General features: G+C 49.4%; 1 protein-coding gene across 1 annotated transcript in view; it reads right to left on the bottom strand.

Annotated features, from left to right (window-relative positions):
• Positions 1-24,318, bottom strand: part of LOC144786128 (uromodulin-like) — a 649,354-nt gene that overhangs the window by 416,604 nt on the left and 208,432 nt on the right. The gene's annotated exons all lie outside the window — the stretch shown is intronic.

The following is a 24,318-nucleotide window of genomic DNA, read 5'->3' as shown; positions in this document are numbered from 1 at the left end:
TTCCCCCCTGTGTCTCTGCAAGTAAGCCACCACCTTTCGGATCTTCCTGCAGCAGTTTAAACCCCTGACATTCCAAGTGATAAACCAGAGCAGCACGGGGCCCGAAGGCCCCACTGCTGCACGCTGTGCATCATCTGTCAGCCTCTACGCCAGTGCTGAATTTGAGCAGGTGCTTTCAGGTGCTCAGCACCGGCACTTCTTTCACAGGGCCGGGGCTACGATTTCTGGTCCTGCAGGTGGTGGTCTCGATATTAATTGCCCAATTTAAAATAAAAAGAACCACATACCTTGCATGGTGATGGGCTGGTATGTTTTCATAGGGAGGCATACATCTGTTCAGGCAGGCATGATTGTGTATCATCACTTTAGTGATGATGTTGTCACGCCTGTCATGAATCCAAGAAGTCATCACTTACGAATGGCTTGCATTCTATTCCCCGAGTCTGCTGCACCCTGCCACTGCCTGGGCCTAAGCCTCCCATTGGATAATTTCAGTGGGGGCCTGCAGCCCTGCATTGCTACTATCCTCAACGTGCTTGATGTGGTTGTGGCCCACCACAACTTTTGTTCGCTATGGAGTCACCTGTAGTTTCCGTGCGCTGCCTCCAAGCATGCTAATTGCTGAGTGTGCTTGAGCCCAGTAAGTGCAACAGTCATACTCCTGTCTCACAAGCCTTGCAGCATTACGGTTGGGGACAGTGCTTTTTGCTGTAGCAGGCAGGGTCACAGCAAGCTGGGCAGTGGATGCCTATGCTGTTGTCATAAGTGGACCAAACTAATTACAGGCAGCACCAGCAGTGCTGCCTGTAACATACCTGTAACATGACCTGCTGTGCTCAAGAAGCCTCCTGACCTGCAACATACTCAGTCAGACTGCACTGATTAATATGTTCAAAAAAAGCATTTTCATTTGGTGTACATTTTTTTTATTTTTTTTATTTTTTTTTTATCTTTATTCGGCAATTAACACCATAAAAGAATACATAAACATATACAGTTCCAATTTACCAATAAAAGATTATAAAATACAATAAAAACAAGGAGAAGTCCTTTTGAAAAATTTTACAGCTCATCAGGGTTAGGGACGGCCTAAAAAAGCCCCCCGGGAACAATTTAGTAAACGGGAGCGTATCAACCATGCATTTCCCAAAAATTTAGCCACCCCACAGATCATGAGGGCAGATGAAGAGTCTGTAGAGAGGACACGAAGTGCCTGGCTATGGCACCTCAACCCTAATTCCCTGCAGACGGGTTTCAGCCAGAATTTCCGCGCCCCTTTGTAAGCTGGGCATGCAAAAAACAGGTGGGCCACCGATTCCTTTGGGGCCGCACAGCCGGGGCAGGTACGCGGGAGGGCATCAGAGTTTGACCATCTTGCCGTAAACTCATGCACCGGGAGAGTCCCATAACGCAATTTCAGATACAGTGCTCGATCCAACGGTTTAGTTATTAGGTCTAGAAAGGGTTCCAATTTCCTCACACACTTAATTGATAAAAATTGGTCAGTAAGAGAACCCACATTCATAGCCCTCGTGGCCTTGCTCTGTACCCAATCCCAGTAAAGTTTTTTTATAACAGCTTTAGGTGGCGGGGATTGTGACTCCCATGCCTCTCTTAGACCCAGATTAAAGGCCAGATCTTTCAATTTTTTTAACCATCCTATTTTGTTACATGTGTCCAGCAGGAGTAAATCGTCCAACCCATCTGCATACTTAGCAAGCTCCTCAGTTCTTCTTAGTCGGGACCAAAAAAGCAACGGGCGTAGCCTCACCAAGTCTTTTAAAGATCTTCTGCCCAGATCTAATCTTAGGGGGATCATTGGGGTTGAAGCGGGAAGAGCAACCGCTTTCCTGAAGAAGTTGTTTTCCGCCACCATCAGGTCTGAAACCCCTTCGAACCCCCAAAGTTCAGAGCCATATAGTGCTGCCGGTAGAATCTGTCCCTCATAGATGGCCATAACTGGAGAGACCGGTTTGCTACTTGATTCCCGGAGTTCCTTCAACGTCACCCCGGAAACTCGATGATGACTAAGTAGCATTTTGGAAAGGTGATCTTTCCAGGTCATACGACTATTTATCCGGACTCCTAGATAGTCAAAGGATGTGACCAGCTCAAGGGGGGCACTATTAAGCACGAAATGATTTTTAAATCTTTTTGAGGGGGCAAAAGCCATCAATTTGGTTTTCGATGTGTTGATGGTTAAGCCTCGAGTAGTGCAAAAGGAGCTAAACAGGTTCAAAAGTTTTTGTAAGCCCACCGGGGATTTGGATATTAATAGGGTATCGTCCGCGAAGAGGAGTGTGGGGATTCTCTCCCCCGCCAGGGATGGGGCATCCGTCTCTTCCCCCTTCAGATGGTCCACCACTCCGTTTACAAATAGGGAGAAGAGGGTCGGAGCCATAACACAGCCCTGGCGTACTCCTCTCCGCACAGGGATCCTATCTGTTAGTTGTCCCTGCGATCCCCATCTAACCCGCGCATAATTCCCCTCATGCAACTTCGTTATGAGGGACAGAAGACTACTGGGAAACCCCATTTCACCAAGTATTTGCCAAAGTTTTGCACGAGGGACCAGGTCGAATGCAGTCTTGAGATCTATGAAGGCCATATACAAACTGCCTTTCTTGATGGTAACCGCCTTCCAATAGATTGCAAAAAAACGAAAGACCTGGTCCATCGTGCCAACCTTCCTTCTGAACCCCGCTTGTAAGTGGGACAGAACACTAGCCTCCTCTATCCAGTCATCTACTCGCGAGATGATGACCCTGCCGACCACTTTCTGGATGATGTCAATCAGACTAATGGGTCTGTAGTTCGCAGGGTCATCTCTTGCCCCCTTCTTGTGCACAGTAACTACCTCGGCACCTTTCCAGGAGTCTGGTACTTGGTGACCCCTCATGATTAGATTTATTATTCTGGCAATTAGTTTGGCCCAAACTTCAGGCTCAGCCATCAGCAAGTCTCCGGGGATCCCATCCTGCCCAGCGGCTTTCTTAGGGGCAAGGTGTCTGATTGCCATCATTACTTCTGAGGACGAAAATGACAAGACAGTCTCATCCGGTAGAACCCCAACGCCCAACCCATTCGCACCAGAACTCGATGTGTCCTCTAAGTCGCCATATAGGGCTGAAAAGTGAGTAAACCATTGCTGACTAGTTATATCAACAGCCAGAGGTTGCGATTTTCCCTGCCTTGTTTTATTAATCAAATCCCAAAAGAGATTTGAGTTCCTGCTGCTCACAGCCGAGGAGAGTTCCTGCCAATGTCGTTCCTCCCACTCCCGTTTGGCCAGATACAATGCTTTCAGATAATCCCCCCTGGCCGCTCTAACCAGTGCGGGGTCGCCCGAAAGCAGAGCTCTAGTCAGGTTTTTCCTAGTGCTCTTACAATGTTCAGTATACCATGGTTTACAAAGAGTGGAGGGTTTAGCGGGAGCCCTAATGCCTTTCCCCTTAGAAATGAAAAATTGGCCAACTTGATCTATTGTCGATTTATAGACAAAGTCAAGTGAGGGGTGTTGGGGATCAATGGTCCAATTTTCTCCCTCCCAGATCTCTAATTTAGAGGACAAGCCCTCAATCAGGGTTTTAATGGTGCTCATATCATCCTCCTTAAGATTAGCCTTGTCCCATTTTAGTCTACGATTATTATTACATGGGACCACCTCTTTAGTTGTTTTTAAGGAGTCACTCACCCCCCTGACATTAGAGACCCCCCAATTAAACTTACAGCACAAGGGGTTATGATCACTATCCTGGCTGGGAGAGACCTTCATATCAATCAGGTCCGCCCAGAATCCAACATCCATTAAGATGTAATCTATTCGGGACGGGCCCGAGAGTCTATTAAAGGTCACTGCCCCTGACAGGTCGGATGGAGTCCTGCCATTAAGGGCTCTTAATTTATAATCCCTTGTCAGTGCGTTCAATTGGATGGCCCTAGGTGACCACTTCTTAATAGGGGGGAGGGAGAGCGTTGGAATGGACCATTTCGAATCCTCCTCTTCAATTCCCAGGGGATCATCTCCAAGGAGGGGTTCGAAAGTACAATTAAAGTCACCCCCCACCAGGATTTTAGCCGAGCAAGGGCAGTTGGCTAAGGCCAATTCAAGAGCTGTTAGAGTCGAAGAGGTAGAGTCGCCCGATGTCCCTCTAGCGTAAACATTAAGAAGATCGAGCCTGGCTACATCCTCCCGTCCTCTTGCCGAAAGGTGGAGTAAATCATTACACTCCACCTTGTGGCATGTGACCCCCCAATTCAGATCTATTTTTAACCAAACGGTGAGCCCACCCGCTGGTCTACCCTTGCCTTTGCTAACAGCAGGCACGAAGTGGGTGGTGTACCCCGATTTGTGTAGCGGGACTAAGCTCCATGTTTCCTGGAAGAGGCAAACATCAAACTGCTCAATGAATGAATGCCACTCCGGGATGTCCAGTTTTCTCTTTAACCCGGCTATATTCCAGGAAAGGAGGTTTATTACCCGTTGTCCTCTAGGGATAGAAGTATTACCCACCACAGTCAGACTCGCATCAACCACCCTGCCTGCAAGACACCCCCCCTCCCTGGCCAGTGAAGTGGTGGATTTAGAGCAACCAGCCATTGTAGTTATAGGCCCGGCTAGCCTAGAGTCTTCATTGAGCTCATTAATAATGCCCGTATGGACTGGTGGGAAACTAACTACTCCTGCTTCTATAATCCCTCCGTTAAATCCAGTTTCCTCTGCTTCATAAAAATCGGTTCCCCCCCCCCCAAACCCCAAACTTCAATCGCAGTCTTCCAGCCCTGACAGCTGAGAAAACCGATTGTGAGTATCCAGCGGGGTAAACGGTATCAGGTAATTCATCCTGGGGCCCGTGTTCAACGATTGTCTATAGGGAACCGTAGACCAGGCAAGATGTAGATCAGGCACCCTGGTGGACTGGTGCCCATACTGGTGATGGTTATTACTATAGGGAATTGAAGGGGGCGGCCCGAAAGACTGAGGTCTGTTAGCATATTTAATAATAGTGGCTTCAAGCCTGGGATAGAAAAATGTTAAAGCCCGTGGGGTGATGCCGGTTTCCCCGTTCCCGGGTGGCCAGTTTAAGATGTAATCAACTGCCCGAGGGTCTCTAAAATTAACCACCACTAAATCTCCCTCTATGTTTTTCTTAGTACTCCCTAGCCAGTTAATCCTTCTGACATGAACTATGTCCCCGTCTATATTCGGCGCTATCGGCCTATGCAGCCTCAGCCAGTGGATGATTTTGTTCTTAAGGTCAACATAACCCTCCTTCTTGTTACCTGATAACTGTGGCACCCCTGTTAAAATCACAACATAAGGCACAGCTTCAGGAGGGATCTCAACTTGTGGGACCCTTTTATGAGCTATTCTACTATTTTCACCATCCCGATGTGCATTTTGAGTGTTACTAGTCGAAGCCTTTAAGATTGGTTTAGTGGGAACAGCACTCGATACAGTAACTGCTGCCTTTAAATGCTTAGACGGCGATGGATTTTGTGGAGGGGGATCAGGTCTACCCTGGGATTGACTACTTTGTTTAATATGTGTGGGGGCAGATGGGATTCCAGGAACCTTTGCGGGTATAGTGGGAAGGGGCCCTGCCGGGGTTGTAGAATGCACCACCCCACTCCCTTTATTAATGGTAGCAGTGGGCAAACTAGTTATGGCGGCTTCCAGTATAGTTAATCTAATTTCAACCCTCTTAATAGACTCATTAATAGGGCGGAGAAGGGATCTCAACAGGAATTCCAAATTCCCTGTCACTGAGGAGAGAAGTTGAGGTGAAGTAATAGATGGGCTCGCTCCATCGTTGTTAATTGGAGCCACATCTTGTGCGTCCACAACAACGGGGCATAGAGTCGGTATAGCTGCACCCTCGGAAGTATGATCCTGCTCTACAACTGATGGCGCCTCGCATGCAAAAAGAGTTTTAGTCCCTTTCCCAAAGTCGGTGTGCGATGTTTTGGCTGTGCCTGATACCACCCTATGTTTCTTCCTTCTTTTGCTAGGGGGTGGGCGGTGGATCTGAACTACAGGAAAGGACTTTGCTTTATGCTGCTTATGTTTAGTAGTCTCATTAACACCGCTACAGCTGGGGGTGGGTGAGTCGTTTGCGAGGTCCTCCGCAGGAATTCCGGGGCTGGCTACAAAGTCACGAAACAATAAGGGAACCCCGTCTTGGCTAGTGTTAATCTCACTCAAATCAATTAAATCAGTCGAATCTCCCTCCCGGTTCAGTGTATGAAGACTATCGTGGAGGGGTCTGCATTTCATGATCTCGACTGAGCGTCGCCGCTCAGCCCTACGCTCTGCTAAGATAGCATCCTTTTCCCCCTCGCTTTTCTTAGGAAAATATTTCTCCAGTGAGCCATTGCGTAATTTCGAATTTTTACCCGGAGTAGCCTCTTCTGTTGCCATGTCACACTTGTGTCGCAATACTATCCTCCGATCTGCAAGAAGTAAGGGGTCGGGCCCAGCCCGGCCTCCTGCGGCCCCGGACGGCCACAGACGGTCCCGCCCTTGTCCCGGGCTTCTCCCGGCGCCCTCCCGGCGCCCTCCCGCGCGCTCCCGCGCCGCGGGAACAGCTGCTTCTTTTAAGGTAGACTAGGGGGCGTGGCCGGCAGGGAGAGGAGCCCAGCTGACAGGGGCGCGCGGGGACTCCTGGAACACAGAGTCCACCCGCTCTACCCTCGCAGCCCTGCCGGTGTACAACTATCCCCAAGCAATGTTCCACACGCTGCAACCGCGAAGCGGGACCCGCGCAGCGGGTCCGGCGAGCAGCAGCGGTTACAGGCAGGAAACAGCAGAGGTCCGTGGCTCTTAATCCGTGGCGTTGCAAAAAGGTATGAGACGCTCCCGCTGGTGTGAAAGCTGATGGTGATTAAGTACCGCTGAGGTTTGAGGGCGCGGCCGGCAGGGAGAGGAGCCCAGCTGACAGGGGCGCGCGGGGACTCCTGGAACACAGAGTCCACCCGCTCTACCCTCGCAGCCCTGCCGGTGTACAACTATCCCCAAGCAATGTTCCACACGCTGCAACCGCGAAGCGGGACCCGCGCAGCGGGTCCGGCGAGCAGCAGCGGTTACAGGCAGGAAACAGCAGAGGTCCGTGGCTCTTAATCCGTGGCGTTGCAAAAAGGTATGAGACGCTCCCGCTGGTGTGAAAGCTGATGGTGATTAAGTACCGCTGAGGTTTGAGGGCGCGGCCGGCAGGGAGAGGAGCCCAGCTGACAGGGGCGCGCGGGGACTCCTGGAACACAGAGTCCACCCGCTCTACCCTCGCAGCCCTGCCGGTGTACAACTATCCCCAAGCAATGTTCCACACGCTGCAACCGCGAAGCGGGACCCGCGCAGCGGGTCCGGCGAGCAGCAGCGGTTACAGGCAGGAAACAGCAGAGGTCCGTGGCTCTTAATCCGTGGCGTTGCAAAAAGGTATGAGACGCTCCCGCTGGTGTGAAAGCTGATGGTGATTAAGTACCGCTGAGGTTTGAGGGCGCGGCCGGCAGGGAGAGGAGCCCAGCTGACAGGGGCGCGCGGGGACTCCTGGAACACAGAGTCCACCCGCTCTACCCTCGCAGCCCTGCCGGTGTACAACTATCCCCAAGCAATGTTCCACACGCTGCAACCGCGAAGCGGGACCCGCGCAGCGGGTCCGGCGAGCAGCAGCGGTTACAGGCAGGAAACAGCAGAGGTCCGTGGCTCTTAATCCGTGGCGTTGCAAAAAGGTATGAGACGCTCCCGCTGGTGTGAAAGCTGATGGTGATTAAGTACCGCTGAGGTTTGAGGGCGCGGCCGGCAGGGAGAGGAGCCCAGCTGACAGGGGCGCGCGGGGACTCCTGGAACACAGAGTCCACCCGCTCTACCCTCGCAGCCCTGCCGGTGTACAACTATCCCCAAGCAATGTTCCACACGCTGCAACCGCGAAGCGGGACCCGCGCAGCGGGTCCGGCGAGCAGCAGCGGTTACAGGCAGGAAACAGCAGAGGTCCGTGGCTCTTAATCCGTGGCGTTGCAAAAAGGTATGAGACGCTCCCGCTGGTGTGAAAGCTGATGGTGATTAAGTACCGCTGAGGTTTGAGGGCGCGGCCGGCAGGGAGAGGAGCCCAGCTGACAGGGGCGCGCGGGGACTCCTGGAACACAGAGTCCACCCGCTCTACCCTCGCAGCCCTGCCGGTGTACAACTATCCCCAAGCAATGTTCCACACGCTGCAACCGCGAAGCGGGACCCGCGCAGCGGGTCCGGCGAGCAGCAGCGGTTACAGGCAGGAAACAGCAGAGGTCCGTGGCTCTTAATCCGTGGCGTTGCAAAAAGGTATGAGACGCTCCCGCTGGTGTGAAAGCTGATGGTGATTAAGTACCGCTGAGGTTTGAGGGCGCGGCCGGCAGGGAGAGGAGCCCAGCTGACAGGGGCGCGCGGGGACTCCTGGAACACAGAGTCCACCCGCTCTACCCTCGCAGCCCTGCCGGTGTACAACTATCCCCAAGCAATGTTCCACACGCTGCAACCGCGAAGCGGGACCCGCGCAGCGGGTCCGGCGAGCAGCAGCGGTTACAGGCAGGAAACAGCAGAGGTCCATGGCTCTTAATCCGTGGCGTTGCAAAAAGGTATGAGACGCTCCCTCTGAGGAGGACCTTGCAACTGGTCACGGACTGGACAGAGCACACAATTAGAGTCATCTCCCCATACACAGGGCAGGCCCCCTGACATCATCAGGCAGTCATTCAGGGCATGGAAGAACTGTGGATCATCAAAGTTTGGACCGTATATTTCTACCAGTAAAACCACTAAGTCATTCTTGTGACAGTGCACCACTACATATCTGCCCCTCTGATCTATGCACATCTCCTGCAGTTTAACGCCTGATCCCCTGCGCACTTAAACCAAAATGCCCCTGGCATTCGTAGTAAAACCAGCCACCACGCATTGTCCCTGCATTCTACGCTTTGTCAAAACTCTGCTTCGGTACCAAAAATGTTTCCTAAAGTATCACCTCTTCCCCCCTGTGTCTCTGCAAATAAGCCACCACCTTTCGGATCTTCCTGCAGCAGTTTAAACCCCTGACATTCCAAGTGATAAACCAGAGCAGCACGGGGCCCGAAGGCCCCACTGCTGCACGCTGTGCATCATCTGTCAGCCTCTACGCCAGTGCTGAATTTGAGCAGGTGCTTTCAGGTGCTCAGCACCGGCACTTCTTTCACAGGGCCGGGGCTACGATTTCTGGTCCTGCAGGTGGTGGTCTCGATATTAATTGCCCAATTTAAAATAAAAAGAACCACATACCTTGCATGGTGATGGGCTGGTATGTTTTCATAGGGAGGCATACATCTGTTCAGGCAGGCATGATTGTGTATCATCACTTTAGTGATGATGTTGTCACGCCTGTCATGAATCCAAGAAGTCATCACTTACGAATGGCTTGCATTCTATTCCCCGAGTCTGCTGCACCCTGCCACTGCCTGGGCCTAAGCCTCCCATTGGATAATTTCAGTGGGGGCCTGCAGCCCTGCATTGCTACTATCCTCAACGTGCTTGATGTGGTTGTGGCCCACCACAACTTTTGTTCGCTATGGAGTCACCTGTAGTTTCCGTGCGCTGCCTCCAAGCATGCTAATTGCTGAGTGTGCTTGAGCCCAGTAAGTGCAACAGTCATACTCCTGTCTCACAAGCCTTGCAGCATTACGGTTGGGGACAGTGCTTTTTGCTGTAGCAGGCAGGGTCACAGCAAGCTGGGCAGTGGATGCCTATGCTGTTGTCATAAGTGGACCAAACTAATTACAGGCAGCACCAGCAGTGCTGCCTGTAACATACCTGTAACATGACCTGCTGTGCTCAAGAAGCCTCCTGACCTGCAACATACTCAGTCAGACTGCACTGATTAATATGTTCAAAAAAAGCATTTTCATTTGGTGTACATTTTGTATTCACACTCATCTGTCGGTGTAGGCAAAGAAGTAAAACGCATGTCTTATGGGACAGACAGCACAGCATGTTTACAGGATAGATACTGAGGCAGTGCAGGTGTTGAAAGTTGGGCACACCGGAGGTAGAAGTGGGCTCTAGCCTCCTTGGCAGCATTCTCAGCCCCGGCACTTCATTTTTAACAAATTAAGCACTGCTCTACGCATCATGCATACTCTGCAAGGTTCCACCAAGGATCTCTTAACCTATGCAGCCATAACCAGTGCAAAGAAATATCAACATGAAACCGCTCACCCTACATCCATGCTGTGAATACCCACAACAATAAATCATCCCACCTCAACCGTCCCTCAGATATTCGCAAACTAAACCATGGGGAGAGATGTTGTCAAGCCTATTACCCCCTACAGCGCAGAGGCGCATAGCCAACATAGTTTCTGCACAATACTTATGATACAAATGAAAATGTTGAATCCAGCTACAAACTCTGATGCGGTGTAGTATGCAATAATGTTGTCATGGATGCCGAGGGTCTGGATACATACAGAGGCATAATATAATTATCAAAACACTCTAGCTACAGGTTAGCGCACCCAACATTGATAAAGGGCACAACCAAACAGCCACTTCAGGGGCTGAAGCACCATTAGTTCCACCGGAAAAGGGGAGAGATCACAAAAGGCGAACAACATTTCCCCCAATTATAATAGTGTTCCCCCTCCTGACAATATCAAATTCCTCAAGAAAAGAGCAACACGGGTTGCACTCCAGACTGATGGAGGGAGTTGTTAATCATATGAGTCTTGTGCACTTTCCACAACTGTCGGATCTAATCTAGGAGATCAGCATCGTGCTCCAGCAGTCTCTCTGCAATTGATGAACCACAGCAGCTGTTTCGGATCGGTGAAGATTGTCGACTTGCTATTCACGTGCACCAGCAGTCTTGCGGGGTAAAGCATGCTATAATCTAGCTGCAACTCCCCCAGTCCCTTCCTGGCGGGATTCAAGAGGTGCCTCGCCTCCTGTACCAGGGGCCTCATTTATGAAAAGTGACGCATCGCTGTGTGAAAACGGCGATGCGTCACTTTTCACTGCGCTCTCCCTGCGACATGATTGATGCGTCATATTTATAATATGACGCATCATGTCGCAAGGAGTTACAGATACGTCAGTATTTCTGACGTATCTGTAGGCGCAAAAGTGACGCATTGCTGGAGTGTGTCACAAAAGTGACGCAACTCCAGCAATGCTTCCTTTCACATGGGGCAAGCCCCATGTGAAAGGGCTTGCGTCAGTCTTACGGCTGCTGTGAGGCAGGCGCAAAATTTTGACGCAACAGCATCCTAAAAGTGACGCAGTGAAATCTCATAGATTTCACTGCGTCACTATTACGAGGCTTTTTGCGGGTGAACGCCCCCTCTGCATACATTATACCTGACGCAGGTATAATGTAGCGCAGGGGTTTACAAAGTGACGCATCTGCTTAGATGCGTCACTTTGTAAATATGGCGCATCAGGACGCATGTTTTACGCCGCCGATGCGTCACAAAAAGTGACGCATCGGAAGCGCAAAACTCACGAAATCTGGATACAAGGAGAGTTCGTAGCCATAGCGCCGGAGTACCTTCAGCTCCCGGGCTTTCCGTAGAGAGACCTCTCCATCTCGGTAATTGAGCAGCATGGCAATGGTGGGGTGAGGCTGAACCTCCAGGATCGGGTGCGGGACGAGGGAGCGATGGGCCTGCTCCACAACAAAGATTTCCAAGAAGGTCTCTCTGCAAAGCAGGTAGATTTTGAAGTTGTTCAACAAAGTGCTCCATATTATCGATTTTAGTAGATTCCACAATGACCATTATTCTCAATTTGTTCCTGGCGAGCAGGGTTCTAAATCTTTAGTCTTTGGTTGCAACATAAGGGGGAGTGTATCCATATTCTTTTGAAAAGCAGAAACTGCCGATCTGTTCATTGTCAGCCTCTGAAACACACCTCTTCACCATATCCAGTTGCTCAGCGTGCTTATCCAACCTCTCTGATATTCAATCCTTTCTGAATATCGGAACATCAATCTTGCTGTCGACCTTTGTGAGGCTGTGTTGCATAGTCAGGATTTGCTTCAGCCCCCCCCCCCCCCCCCTCCCCGCTCTCCTCTGGATCAGGGTCATCAGATGGGGACTCCTGCACAGTTGCGCCACTCTCACGGATCTTTTGGGTCTTCCGGAGCTCAAATTGAAACTTAGATTGTGATTTATTTAGCTTGCCCATATCACCAGGCCACGTCAGTCGCACAGGTGTCTCATTTGCAGCAGGCCACCAGGTCTCCGGTCACACCAGATGACTCACAGGTAATACTGTTCACTGGGTGGAAGAATGCAGTTGTCACCGCCAGGCAGCCACAGCCCAGCACCAGTGAAAGCAAAGGCAAAGTTCAGCTGGGTCGGGGTGCTCGGGCCTTTCTCCTAGCCTGTATGCCAATAGCTAGCTCATATCTGGCTTAAAAGCTGCACTGGGCTTGTTTGGGAGAAGGGATAGCGTCTGTGTCAACTCCCTCACTCTCTGTCAGGTCCTAGGGGGAAATCATGTCAGCACTCCCTAACCTGGAGCAGATGTCCCACTCTGCTGCACAACACCACCAGAAATATACCGGGCCTGGACCAGCCGACGAAGCGCATCCCTAGAGGTGATCAGGGAATGGGCAAGGCAGGAATCCTGGCTGCTGCTAAAAGCCCAACACAAAACCCAATGTGCAGCATCAGTCCGACTCCCGGCCTCTCAGCAAGGAGTAGGACACCACGTCTGCCCACGCAGGAGGAAGGTTCAGTCACAGCACCAGATAGCAATGCAGCAATTTCACAGCTGCTTTCCTGGCACACTAATCGGAGGCAGTGCTTGCCCTTCTGTTGCAGCGTATTAATCACCCCCCACAGCCAGTCAGGAGTCATCCATACTTGCCGGCCTCACAAGCGTCTGCAAATCCCACCACCACAGCAGGGCAGTCACCCTCTACAGTATGCTGCATGGCTTTGCAGCTGCTCGGCAGTCAGCAAATGTGCGGACGGGCCTTGTCACAGGCCTGGGCCCTCAGCCCCTCACCAGCGCCTCAAGTGGCAGCGTTCTCTTCACAGTCCTGGCCATTCCTTAGAGCGTCAGAAAATCAGCTGCAAGCCAGCAGCTCCAGGGCCACAATAGCAACGACTCTGAGCACAGGGTGGGCCCCAACAAAGCCTTCTCCCAGCAGCTGGCCCCTCCAGGGGGTTATGGGCTATTAATATGAACCCCCAGCCACGAAACAGGCTGCAACCTTTACAACGCAGTCATTACATCGCACTACCTTTATATAGCAGTCATTACATCGCAACATTCTTTACATCTCATGTCATTACAACACAGCCATTACATTGCATGTCACTACAACCCATGTCATTACAATGCATGTCACTACAACACAGGTATTAAATCGCAAGTCATTACACGCATACCATTACAACGCATAGTACCCTTACGCTATCCAACATTTACCCTACTGTTGCACCCCCTGGAGTTGGAATAGTCATGGTTACCCCTACACTATCCAACACTTGCCCTACTGTTGCTCTCACTGTAGTTAGAATAGTAATTATCACCCCTATACTATCCAACACTTACCTTAAATGCAATGTAATGGTATGCATTGTAATATTATGCATTGTAAAGGTATAATGTGATTAAATGGAATGTGTTGTAGAGGTAGTTTCTGAAAATGCAATGTAATGGCATGCTATGTAAAAGAATGCGTTGTAAAGAATGTTGTGATGTAAAAACTGCGTTGTAAAGGCATGCATTGTAAATGTATGCGTTGTAACATCATAAATTCCCTTCAGCTGCACATAAGCGGCCGACTTCAGGTCTCGCGCCAGCCTCGGGCGCACCTAGTTCCAACAAATGCGAGGGCTTGGTTGTAGCTGGAGGCAATGTCATTTAGGCACCATGATTATGGCAGATTAATCTACGGCCAAAGGAGCACACCTAAATGGCCGCCATCTTCGGGCTCAGTAAGGCCACCCGACAGGCAGACAGACTTCTAGCTTCTAAAATATGTAAACAGCAGAGCCAACATCAAATTTATGTTTAAGTTAATTTTTATTGTTGCATTAATAAGCATAAGAAGCATGATACGCATTCTGCCAGAGAGGCATCAACATTCAGCCACAGCCAGTTCCTCTGCAACTTTTGAATAAACCCCGTACCACCAAACCATAAAGCCCCCTCCCCGGGTGCCCAGCCAAACTTTTTTCTCAACCTTGGTGATAGGGTACCTAACTACTCTAAAGGGGACCCCTAGTTGAGTTACTCTGTTGGCTCGGTCAGGCGTAGCAATTTGAAACACCTAGGACATCTCAACTTCCCTAATTCTTGGGAGAGAAGTGCAATGAACGGCTGCCAAGTCTCCTGGAATGAGTCCCCCTGATGCCTAAGTGTCATCGAGAGCCTCTGCATTACCAATAAGTGCCAGGTGCGGTATAACCAATTCTGTTGCGACAGTACCCTCTCAGTACCCCAGAAAGCTATGATAGATTGTTGTGCTGGACCTAGTACCAAGGTTATGTGTCTGCAAGTTTTGAATTTAAGTGGGTATGTTAGTGGGTTAGGAAGGCCAAGCACTACATAAGAGGAAAGTCTATGGAGTTGGGTGTTAAAATGTGTGTCGATGTCAGTCAGAATCTCTTCCCAGAACTGAGTTGGTTTAGAACACTCCCACAGAATGTGAACCAGAGTCGCAGTCCCTCCAGCACCTATCCTTGAGCTCTGGGTTCACCTTTTGTAAGTGTACCTGGGTTAAGTACCAATATGTAGCGATTATCATCCCAGTTTCAATACTGGATTCATTGGAGGTGGTATGGCGCGCCCCGTAGTAAAATCACTCCATTCCTCCGGGGACAGTCGCAACTCCCATTTTCATCGATGTTGAGCAGGGAACTTCAAATCTGGCTCCCTCTCCCCTAATTACACATACAACTCGGAGATAAGATGCCTCTCAGAGTCCTTCCTAAGAAGTCATCTCTCGAATTTAGTCAGGTGTTTCTGCACGGCCTCCCTCACCAGCGGCTGCATCAACCAGTGTCGTATCTGAGAGTAACAAACATGTTCTCCCTCTGATATTGCCTATTCAGCCCTCAAAGCCTCGTACAGGGTGAGGCCCTCCTCATCGGAAAAATGGCCGATCAATATGCATCCGGTCTCCTACCACACGCCAAACAAGGCTTTATCTAGTCGAGGGGTGAAATCCTGGTTCTCTTCTACGGGGGAGTGGGTTGAGGGAAATGATGTGAGGCCTCTGCGAGTGACTAAGGCATTCCTGACCTTCAGGATAGGTGCTGTGATTGAAGATAAGTAGAGTTTTCCAGGACAGTGGGGGTAGGCCAAGAAAGGAACCTTCCATTGGGCCATCCCAGCTAGTGCCCTTTCCATGACCAATCACCCCTTTTTAGATTCAGGACGCTGCTATTTGACCAAGAACCTAAGCTGCAAGACCTGAAAATAACATAAGAGACACGGGACTCCCATCCCACCCTCCACTGGTGTCCACCAGATGCATTCGCATCTCATCCGAGATCACCAACCCGACCACACAAAGTTTTAGAAAGTGCTCTGCAGGGCCCGTAGTGTCACCGGTGGAGGCCATAAGGGTAGTGTCTGGAATATGTACAAAAATCCTAGGTAGGACTGTAATATTCTATGCCGCAATCCATCCCATCCATGAGAGAGACTGTAATTGCTACCGTGCTCGGTCTGACCTCACCCTCCCAACTGGATCACGATAGTTGAGAGTCACCTCTTCTTGAATCATCGGAGCTAGTTGGATACCCAGGTATGTGATAGAACCCGGCACCCATAAGTAAACTTGAGTTAAATATTCCTTTTTGGAGGGGTGACCGTGAGGCTCAAGGCCTGTGATTTAGTTAGGCTGATATGGAAACCCGAGACTGTCCCAAAGAGCTTCACCTCCTCCAAGAAGCCCAGTAAAGTTTCTCTTGAATTCTCTAGGGAAACTTTAATGTCATCAACATATAATGCAATTAGATGTTCTTCTCCCCCAAAGCACCCTCTGGTCATCCGAAACCCTCTGAGCAAATAGCTCCATGTACTGCATGAACAACAGAGGGCACTCCTGACATGCACCCCGCTGAATGGGAGAACAGTCCGAGCTACTGCCATTAACACGAACTGTGGCTCTCGGCGTCCCATAGCCAATGAGCACCCAGGAACAGAACCACTTCCCTAAACCAAAGTAACTCCACACCTTAGCCAAATAGGGCCAGTGGACTCGATAGAACGCTTTCTCAGCGTCTATACAGAAGAGCATAGTCTCGCGCTGTGTGCGAGTGGCCTTATCTTTTAAGTGAAGGATCCTCTTGGTGTTCTCTGAGCAATGTCTATTGGGAATGGCGGGCTGCCCAGACTCCTGTAAAAGCTTTGCATCGACATTTAAAAACGGAATGGACATTTAAAAGCGAAAAGGGTTGACATGACCCTCACTGTTGTCTGTCCTTGCCAAGTTTCGCCACGACCATCACAGAGGTCTTCGGCATTGAGGGAGGAAGCACCGCTGAGCCTTCAAATGAATTGGAGACCCTGGTGAGAAGAGGGGCCACAGAGAGGCAGAAGATTTTATAAAACGTCACTGGAAATCCATCTCGGCCAGGTAACTTATGTGGCTTCAACCTATAAATTGCAGAGATGACGTCTTCAATCCGAATTGGACTGTCTAGATTGCTGCTTGAACTGCTGTCAAGTGAGTTACCTTCGCTCCCTCCAGATACCTCGAGATGTCTCGGGAGGGAGATCGTGTACCAAAAAGGGGTCTCTGTAGAAGGACCAGAATCTAGTTGCAAGTGCCTCGTCTCCCTTAACCACTGTCCCTTCTGTCGACAGCAGGGCATCAACGGCGTTATCCTGACACTGTCCTTTGAGTTTATTCGCCAGCACCCTACCACATTTATTTCTCTCTACTTAAAAGGAGTGGTTGAGGTGTAGGATGGAGTACTACGCTCTGTGTGGATTCAACCCTGCCACAGGCGTAGGATGGAGTACTCCGCAATGTCTAGATTCAACCCTGCCAGCTGTTCCCTGGTGGCCTCTAGCTATCGCCACACTCTGGGTGCCCCGGTATGGTGGTTAATGCACTCAAGTTCTCACACCTTTTGTTGTTGTTGTGCGCACTTCTCCCGCCCGGCTTTATTGTCTGCCACAGAGATAGCAATGAATACCCCCCTCAGTACAGCTTTCATGGCACCCTTGGCCATGGCAATTGGCGCTTCCGTGGTATCCTTGACCACCATGTAGTCCCTGATCGCCCTCTCAATTTGCTTAACTATCTATGATCTACAGAGTAGGGTTTCATGCAACCACCAAGAACGCGGTGTCTTCCCATGCAGCGGGAGGGCAAGGTCCAACAGGACCATAGAGTGATCCGATAGGAAATGGGGCTCTCTCTCCATTGAGGATGTGGCCACCTGTACCTCACGGGATCCTAAGAAATGATAAAGCCTTGCATAAGATTTATGTGTGTGGGATTAGAAAGTGTAAACCTGTGACTCTGGGTATGTGACCCACCATAGGTCCAGCAGTCCCACCTCCTGTAGCCAGAGGGTCCCCCCTGTACTGATAGCTCCCACCGACCCCTGCCTTTGTGTCAAACGATCCAGTTCATTGTGGAATACCACATTCAAGTCTCCCCCCAATACCACCCATTGATCCTGTGTAGACACAATGTCCACCACTGTCCTGTATAAGCACTGTTCCTGACCCTCATTGGCAACATAAATGGACCCCAGAACAATGGACTGACGAACAAAATGAATGCGATATCCCAGGAGGTGGCCTTTAATTTACACTATCTTCACTCCCACCTACCCACGAAAGGAGCGTGAGAAGAATAGCGCTACTCCGGCTGATTTGCATGGCAAGGAGAAAAAGTACTGTTGGGGAATGCCCTGAATTTGAGCCTATGCCAATCTCTGAACTGTAGGTGCATCTCCTGTAGAAGACAAACATCTGCTTGTGAGTGTTGCAGATATGAAAGAATGGCCCTCCTCTTAACCGGGTTATTCAGGCCCTTAACAGTGAGGGTCAAGACCCTGAAGCCTTTCGTTATTGATGTCATAGAGGCCTACTGTCCCCTTGCTGACCTGCCTTCGCGGCCCGCTTCCCTAAAAATGTATCAGGTTAAAGAATAATGTGGGTGTTCGCTGTGCTTCTGATGAAGATACAATGACAGTCTTTTTGGAATATTTGTCCCGTCTATATGCCTTAAAAAGGGATGGCACAGTTGAACAAGATATATATTTGGCAGCTATTTATTTTTCCATTTGGAGCTAGACCAAAAAGAAGCTATAAAAGAGCTTATGAATCAAGAAGAGGTCAAAAAACAATCATGGCCCTTGCAAACAACGAAGCTCCAGGCTCAGGTGACTTTTCTGTATCTTTCTATAAGGCATTCTGCAATAGCCAAGCAGAACTCCTTTTTAACAATGTTGTCGATCACCCCTAAGATGATGGATTCAAAACTGATATATTAAAACCTAACAATGATACAAATGCATAGACCTGGCCGGACTTATTTTACCTTATCAATCTGGTTCATAATTATTTTTAACTATGTTTGATAATATTAGATTGGCAATAATGTTGGTTTAACGAGCCAATAACTTTCCGCCCTTTAGGTTGTCGCCGAGAACATGTCTAATAAAAGAGAAATGAGCTACTGTTAGTGCTGGATAGCAAATGCTTGGCATCAAGCTTAACAATGATAACCAATTCAAATTTGTATGACTCCAAGCTAGTATAAAGTGAATGTAATGCTGTCTCCTTCTATAACTCTGACTCAAGGCACCGGACTGGGCTGTCCACCTTCTCCTCTTTTTTGCCCTCCACCTAGCACTGGTACTCCAGAAGATTATTGCAGCAGAGTGAATAAGTCGAGTATGGACTGTATCTGGCCATCGCTGGCCTCTATATTCAACAATTATTTTTTGTGCTTCCTGGCCAACTCTTACAAATCTTTACTGGCTTTATTACACCTGCTAAATGATCTTTCTTTGGTCTCTGGATGTATAGCCAATTATACTGAATGTGTTGGGGTGGGAATCAGTGTAAATGAAGTCGAGTGTTCTGCACTATTCTTCCACCATGGGTTTTTCTGGACCAAAGACTGAATCTAGTTGTTAACTTCCTGAAAACTATATCCAGTGTTTACAACTCAAACGTTCCCACTTTATTAGATACTCTCTTTGAAGACCTTTACAACATGTCCTCCCTAGAATCGTTTATGTAGCCCAGTTCTTCCCATTAAGGATCCCCTGAGTCACGTTCAAACATATTCGCCAGAAATGTGAATCCTTTTTAATGGCAAGGAAAGAGAACAAGCGTTAACAGATTAACTATTTCCCAGGCAGGGGTAATTGTGTTTAGCGTTTCCTTTTATTCAGTGGGCCACACATATTCCTTATCCATCCCGCTTTAAAATCATGAATCCCAGGACTGATGAACCTGTAGGTCCCTGTGGAACAGGAATATTGTAAATTGTCCTTGAGATATGCATTTTAGCATTCACATAAACAAATTAAACTTATTCTTGACCCTTTTACAAAGAATCCAACTCTCTGGTATTAAGTTACCTGAAATAGGTGCTCAGCTCTCTGCCCATCACCATTAACACAAGTGACATACAATCCTCACTATCTTTGAAGGGTTTCAAAATAGCAGGTTTCACTCATGGGAAACACCCCCCCTCCCTTTCCTGGTTTAAAATGACATATGACAGACTAGAAATCAGGCAACATACACAGATACATTCCATTTGAAATCCACGAACATATTTTCGTTGTCACAGCTAAGACATTGAGCATCCTACAGCTGATAAGAGAAAGGTGTTAAAAAAATATCCTTAAGCCCTTTTCTACAAAGAAATAGTAAAAATGGTGTATCATCCATCCATACTAATATTATAAAGAGAGAGCCCAAGCCTTTGAGGCGGGTAATCTCAGTAACCACAGCACCAATCACAACACCCAATACAGCGTTGGAAAGGGCAGTTGCAGCAGAAGGACATAGGCTATGCAGATGGCCACCATATATACTTTTTTTTTTGCAGAGTTTTATATAGCACAAACTTGACCCGAACTGAATCAGGTATCAGAGTGCTTTACATAGCACCAGTTACGTTACATGAGGACACACATTCATTTTTGTTAGGCACGGGGAGATTAAGTGATTTGCCCAGAATCACAGGATGTTTGGCGTCGTTACCAAGACTCGAACCCAGATCCCCAGGTCCGAGGCCGAGCGCCATAGCCATTAGGCCAACTCTTCTATACATTTAAAATGTAAAAGAACCGTGGCAGCAAAGTAGTCCCTTGTGGGTGTGTCTGCGTTGTGCTGTGGTGTGAGCTGGGGGCGTGACTAACGCTGGGGGCGTGTGGTACGGCCATCACATCGTGGGCTGTGGGCGTGTGCTGGGGGCGTGACAAACACTGGGAGCGTGACAAACGCTGGGGGCATGTGTCCGCCCTTCATGCCATGTGAGTCATACATACAAGTGCCAATTACGTTGCTGCGCAGACTCAAGGGGCACGCTGGGGGCGTGCACGCTGGGGGCATGAGAAACGCTGGGGGCGTGTGTCCGGCCTTCATGCCATGTGAATGCAATTGAGCCGCATCAAGGGGCACGCTGGGGGCGTGAGAAACACTGGGACGTGTGCTACGTTCCGCCCTTCATGTCATGTGGGTCGTACATTAATCAGAAGATCGTCTGCTGTGGCCGTGTGCTGGGGGCGTGACAAACGCGTTCACATGGAGGCCTGGTAAGTAACGTTACAGCAGCCTCTCCTGCGCGCTGTTACTGAACTCTCTCATTCAACGAAATTACACGCGCCTGCTACCATCAACCAGGGCTCTAGCCGTGCTCAGGCGGCAGATCAGTACACTAATTACACGCCCCTGATAAAATCAACCAGGGCTGCAGCTGGGCCTCAAGCGGGGGAACACGCAAATGAGCATGTCTGCAGGGACAATTACTGCAGCCTCTCCTACTCGCTGTCACTCAACTCTCTCATTAAACGGATTTACCCGCGGCTGATAACTCTCTCATTCAACGACATTACACGCGCCTGCTAACATCAACCAGGGCTGTAGCTTGGCTCACGTGGTGGATCACTACACCTATTAAACACGCTTGCTAACATCAACCAGGGCTGCTGCTGGGCCTTCTCCGTCCCTATTCTAATGAAACAAAAAATGTTGTCTACCGCGAGATTTTAAAATAAATTGCCCTTGCCAAATACACACATTACACACATTCTATTTCATACCCGGAAAACGTCGGGACGGGCTGCTAGTTGTTGTATAAAGGGGTTTGTTCCATCATGTCTACCTGGTCCCGCAACTTCTGAGTGAAGAGGGAAGAGGAACGAGGTATTTTCATTCCTCATGGCACTTGGTTTATTATTTGGACAGGTGTGATTGGCAAGTCCATATGTTTCAAATATATTTGAAAAAAAAAAATCACACACAAGATCATATTATGTTGGTTCCGAACATTTGAAAGGCTGATGGGGATGCATGAGGGGTCAGATAAGTGCTGGAGGAGATGTGGCCAGGGCAGGGCCGGATGGTAACCAAAAGCAGCCCCGGCAATTTTCTCTGACCGGCCCCTGGGGAAGCACTGCCTGGCCCTGGGAGGCTGGAAACGCTTGCTTGCTGCTTTTTCAGCCTCCCGGGGGAATGCCCTATGCTATCCTGTCAGTCCGGCCCTGAGCCAAGGTATGCATGCATATATATGCACATATATGTTGGTCTTATCCACCAACCCAATCCTTTTCGGAGGAGGTCTTCTCTCTTTTTTGTATTAAAATAACCTGTTTGCATCTCCTGATGGACATATTTCGGTATGTAGATTACTACCCCTTGCTGTCACCACTGAGTTACCTTTATGCCTGGGCGGTAAATGTTGTTCCGCTCGCGGAATTCGAGTCATTTTGCATACCGCGGAGAACACGAAATTGCCAAAAATTCTGCGATCCGCTGCTTCGCTGAATTTTTTGCTTGTTTTCGCTTTCAAAATGCGTGTTCGCAAGATATTTCCCCCGAGCATGCAAACAGCATTCGCAAACAGGAAAAAAGCATTGCGAACGGGTGGAACAAGCAATTCCGTGTGTTCGTGGAACTCTGCATGCTCGCAGAGATTTTTTACCGTTTTGCTGAGATTTGCGTAGCGCCACTACACAAATTACGCTCACCCCTAGTTACCTTGCAACATTTATGCTACTGGCAGCAAGACTTGCTCTTGCACAGTGGTGCAAGTCTCCAGAAACCCTTCTGGTATTCCTGTGGTGCTTCATTCAAGTTGTGTCTTTTTAATACAATTGAAAAGCTTTCTGCAACGCTTAGTGCTGAACTATCATAATACGAAAAGAAACGGGCTCCATTTCAAGTTTATGTTGCTAGTGACCTTAATAAGCAGTGACAGGAATAATGACGACCTAATGTGATACCAAGATTAGAAGGGGAAGGGTGCATGGTTCCTACTCCTGTGCTTCAGAACTGTCATAGTAATACACGTTTACTTTAATTTTCTTAAACTCAGTGGCGGTGCGTCCATTAGGGGCGTTGGGGCGTTGACCATGCCTGCAGCTCCCTAGGCGTCTCTGAACTTAAGTAAACTCTCAGTTTACTTAAGTTCAAAGACGCCGAGGGAGAACTGACAATGCATGTCAGTCAGCCTGAGGTCGGACCGCCAACCCCCGCCAGAGTCTGAAGGGGTGGGGGGTCCTGCGTCATGTTGACTGACATGCATTGTCAGGGGCAGGCAGCAGCACAAGTGCGCATGAGTGGGGACGGTCGGCTAATTTTTCAGCTGTGCCCAGTCATGCGCACTTGTATCTTCTCTGTCTTGCGCATGCCCATTAGGAGAGCGAGGGTTGAGCAAAGGCTCAAACCTCAGTCTTCTAATGAGCATGCGGGCGGCGATTAACTGTGCCCTGTGTCAATCCTGGCGCTGCTCCAGCCCCAGTATTGGCAGAGGAGGGCTGGTTTGCCACTCCAGTGAAGGCGCCAAGGGCCTAGAAGATGCGGCGCGGACCGGCGGTCAGGTAAGTTTTCTTTCTTTCTTTTTATTCATTCCCTGGCCCCCGCGCGACCCCTACCGTCAACCAGGGCTCTAGCCGGGCTCAGGCGGCAGATCAGTACACTAATTACACGCGCCTGATAAAATCAACCAGGGCTGCAGCTGGGCCTCAAGTGGGGGTACACGCAAATGAGCATGTCTGCAGGGACAATTACTGCAGCCTCTCCTACTCGCTGTCACTCAACTCTCTCATTAAACGGATTTACCCGCGGCTGATAACTCTCTCATTCAACGACATTACACGCGCCTGCTAACATCAACCAGGGCTGTAGCCTGGCTCACGTGGCGGATCACTACACCTATTACACGCGCTTGCTAACATCAACCAGGGCTGCTGCTGGGCCTTCTCCGTCCCTATTCTAATGAAACAAAAAATGTTGTCTACCGCGAGATTTTAAAATAAATTGCCCTTGCCAAATACACACATTACACACATTCTATTTCATACCCGGAAAACGTCGGGACGGGCTGCTAGTTGTTGTATAAAGGGGTTTGTTCCATCATGTCTACCTGGTCCCGCAACTTCTGAGTGAAGAGGGAAGAGGAACGAGGTATTTTCATTCCTCATGGCACTTGGTTTATTATTTGGACAGGTGTGATTGGCAAGTCCATATGTTTCAAATATATTTGGAAAAAAAAAATCACACACTAGATCATATTATGTTGGTTCCGAACATTTGAAAGGCTGATGGGGATGCATGAGGGGTCAGATAAGTGCTGGAGGAGATGTGGCCAGGGCAGGGCCGGATGGGAACCAAAAGCAGCCCCGGCAATTTTCTCTGACCGGCCCCTGGGGAAGCACTGCCTGGCCCTGGGAGGCTGGAAACGCTTGCTTGCTGCTTTTTCAGCCTCCCGGGGGAATGCCCTATGCTATCCTGTCAGTCCGGCCCTGAGCCAAGGTATGCATGCATATATATGCACATATATGTTGGTCTTATCCACGAACCCAATCCTTTTCGGAGGAGGTCTTCTCTCTTTTTTGTATTAAAATAACCTGTTTGCATCTCCTGATGGACATATTTCGGTATGTAGATTACTACCCCTTGCTGTCAACACTGAGTTACCTTTATGCCTGGGCGGTAAATGTTGTTCCGCTCGCGGAATTCGAGTCATTTTGCATACCGCGGAGAACACGAAATTGCCAAAAATTCTGCGATCCGCTGCTTCGCTGATTTTTTGCTTGTTTTCGCTTTCAAAATGCGTGTTCGCAAGATATTTCCCCCGAGCATGCAAACAGCAT

This window comes from Lissotriton helveticus, chromosome 10 (genome assembly GCF_964261635.1).
Source record: "Lissotriton helveticus chromosome 10, aLisHel1.1, whole genome shotgun sequence".
In the NCBI taxonomy this organism is placed as follows: Eukaryota; Metazoa; Chordata; class Amphibia; order Caudata; family Salamandridae; genus Lissotriton; species Lissotriton helveticus.
Note: the sequence above shows the minus strand (reverse complement) of the source record. Positions and strands in the feature narration are given on the sequence as shown.